Genomic DNA, 3,688 nt, shown 5'->3' on the forward strand with positions numbered 1-3,688 from the left:
CCTTTGGTTGTATCATTAGCTAAAGATCAATATCCTATGAAATATATTTTCTTTCATGTTGTGAGTTATTTTCTGCAATAATTCACTGCTATTGGGTTTGCAGTAGAGTTATAGATTATATTTTCTGAGGTTTACAGATTTCATGTTTATCTAATTGCACTAGTAAAAAATAAAAACTAATAGACATTTTAATTCCACTATATCTTGAAGGCTAACCCTTCCTCATTAAATAATACATCTCTAAATTGCAATCCCATGCTGAACGATTTCTATTATATATGTTCCTTGAGAATGTGTCAACAAATTTTTCATTCCCTAGTCACCTAAAAAATTATTTTTCAAATAAGAAGAAATTGCCCCCATTGGTACAGAGTAATAACTGTTACAGTGATGCAAGCTTTGATATGAAGAGTGCATAGAATGGTGAACCCGTGGGTCCACTTAGGAAGGCTGCTGAGTTAACAGAGTCTGCAAAGTTAGACCTTCCTCCCATGTAATTGGAATTTGCCTTCAAGGCCCCATATGGACTCATAAATGGTATAGAATGAGTACCTAAACTTAAGCCATTCTCTAGTATTCTCTTCAAAGAATAAAGTATTGGTGTTCTTATGTGAGAAGGATTAATAATATTAGTTTGCCCCAGGAGAGGAAAGCTTCTATTTCCTCCTTTCCAAGGAAAACATTTCTACGGACTTTATCTACTTTTGAAAAAAATAGCTCAACTGTAACTTACTGGAAAGGATCAGCAGAGTGAGACCTCTTGACATTGAGAGGCCCTTCGAAATCCTAAGGATGTGATACTCTCAGGTACCGAGTTTGATTAAAGGGAAGCACAAAATGGATTTGGGTGAGGTAAATGTTAAATTTGGCTTCATACAAAAATGAAGAGGGAAACTGTATATATTGCATTATAAATATTTCACCATGTATGTGATAAAATTATATCACAGCCCCTTTTTCTCCTTTCAGAGAGATTTTTTTTTTTTTCTTCTTAAGCATCAGTTTATGGGCAAAGGCACTCAGATCTGAGCAAATATTTCTCACACTTGTGGCTCATACCTACGGGATGTGCTATGGCGTATATAAAGGGGCATGTGCCAGGAATCACTGCATGGAATCACTCTCCATCTGCTGCCCAGCAGCTCTTCTCCAGGTAGAACTTCATTACCTTTAGCCTTCTGCCAGTATTAGCCCCTGGATGTCCTTTAACTTCAGTCACTAGACTGTATTTTAGGCAGAAACCTGACAGCAAGGAAAAACAGATTGTGGGGAAGTGCAGAGTATTTTACTTTTCTTTTACGCTTAGGAGGCTGGTGACTACAAGCTTGCTGAGAGTTTGACCTTACAATATAAACACAGGATTTTTCTGTAGTTCTTGTCCATGTAATAGCCACACTCTAGGACAAAATCTCCTCATTATATGACATTTACAGGATATTGCTCAGCTCTCTGCTGTTGATAGTTGAGCAATAAAATGGTTCCCCAAGGACTGTTTGCAGACTTGACTGGGGTCAGTCAGGAACAGACCCTGGTGAGCTGAGTCAGGCTGAGCGCTCTCCCGTGCTCCATTATAAATGGCCTCAGCTTCGGGAGTTCAACCTTCCAATGCCACTCCTTTCAGGATACATATGCACAATGCCACTTATTTGCTGTAAACTGTTTTTCTCTTTGTTAGATAAGCATACACATTTAATCCAAACATTTGAGTTGATGGTCCTAAGGAGGTGATTCAACATTAAGTGAGGCTTTGTATATGGGTGACTCTTTTTGACAAGAATTTATAGAAGAGGTGTGAGTTTGCTCCATAATATTTGTACACATGAAATAGTGCTTTTTTTAAAATTATTTTTAGGAATCTAAACTTGATGGTGAAAACTAATAGTAAATTTTCAGGATTCTTCTTCTTTTTTTTTTTTTTTTTTTTAGGTATTAGTTTTCTATTTCTGCTGTAACAAATTACCACAAACTAGGCAATTTATAACAACAACACAAATTATTATCTCCCAGTTCTAGAGGTCAGAGTCCCGATACAGGTTTCATGGGTCTAAAATCAGGTGTTGACAGGGCTTCATTTATTTACGGAGGCCATAGGGGAATAGCCTTTTCCACGCCTTTTCCAGATTCTGGAGACTACAGGCACTCTTTGGCCCATAATCCTTCCCCATGTCCAAAACCAATGGCAGGTTGAGTTCTTTTCACATGCCTTAGTTCTGACTTCCTCTGCCTCCCTCTTTGACTTTTAGGAAGACTGTGATTTCATTGGTCCCACTGGGATAGTCCAGGATAATCTCCTTATTTTAAATTCAACTGATTAACAATCTTTAATTCTATCTGCAACCTTAATTCCCCTAGGCCATGTAAAGCTAAATATTCAAAGTTACCGGAAACCTGGACATGGGTATTTTTGGGAAGGGAGGCATTTTTCTGCTTATGACAAGGTATGTGGAATCTCAGAATCTTATTCAAGCTAGACAGGCTTAGTATCAAGACTTAAGTGGTTGCTGTTACTACCAGTATTGCTTCTTGATTCTGCCATTTGAGAAAGTTTTGCATCTGTTGGGCACTGTGTTCTCCACTTGCTCCTTCACGAGGCTTCATGACCTGCTTTCATGTGCATGTACACATTCTCTTCCCACGTGAAGGGCACCGCCTTTGGGGCACTTTGTGATAGTGTCTCCATTACTGCCAATGACAGAACCATGGGCCCTTTGCCCCAATCTTGAGGTTGTCTGGTCTTTTAGTGTCTGGTTGGAATAGTCTTTAGGAGCTGATCATTCCTCCTCTTCAACCATGTCACCAGCCTCTCTTCTCCTTGCCTCACCCTGCTCTACACACTTAATTCTTTAATAGAGTTCATCTTAAAACCCAAAGTCAGGGGCACCTGGGTGGCTCAGTTGGTTAAGGATCTGCCTTCGGTTCAGGTAGTGATCCTGAGGTCCTGGGACCGAGCCTTGCATCAGGCTCCCTGCTTAGCGGGGAGTCTGCTTCTCCCTCGCCCTCTGTCCCTACCCCCACTCATTCTCTCTCTCTTGCTCACTCTCTCTCTCTCAAATGAATAAATAAAATCTTTAAAAAAACTTCGAAGGCAAAAGGTGATATTGGGAGATGTCCTCCATGGTCCATTAACTCAGGGCGGTCAGAAGACCTTGACTTTAGAACAAGGCTTAATTGTTGTTCTAGGAAGAAAAAAGTATGAAAGGGAAATTTTCAGCATTTCTTTTTTAAAATTTCCTCTCTTTTCCTTACTCTCTTTTTCCCCCCCTCTCTTCTGGTTCCTTTCAGAAATTTTTGTCCTTGACTGGCTTCTGCTATGTATAGAGGAGGGGGAAGCTATCCTGGAATTAGATGATTTATTCTTATTGTTTTTATTCTTATATTAATGACATACATACTTCTGAAATTGTTTCCACCTGCACATGTTAGTTCTTTTCTCTGGGAGCTAATATTTTATTTATTGCAAAGAATGGTGGGGGCATAAATGTGCTTTGTTTCCTGTAGTAGACAGAGTGAAAAAAAATTACAGTGAAAAATTATTAGATACACACATCAAGAGGGTGTATAGAAATATAACAGTGGAGAAAATAAGGGCAGAAAATCTTTTGAGGACCGTTATGATCAACTTACACCACAAGTGAGATAGGTATTCAATATAGAGTGACATGAAACAGAAATAGAGTGATATGATTAG

Source organism: Neomonachus schauinslandi, chromosome 9, assembly GCF_002201575.2.
Source record: "Neomonachus schauinslandi chromosome 9, ASM220157v2, whole genome shotgun sequence".
Lineage (NCBI taxonomy): Eukaryota > Metazoa > Chordata > Mammalia > Carnivora > Phocidae > Neomonachus > Neomonachus schauinslandi.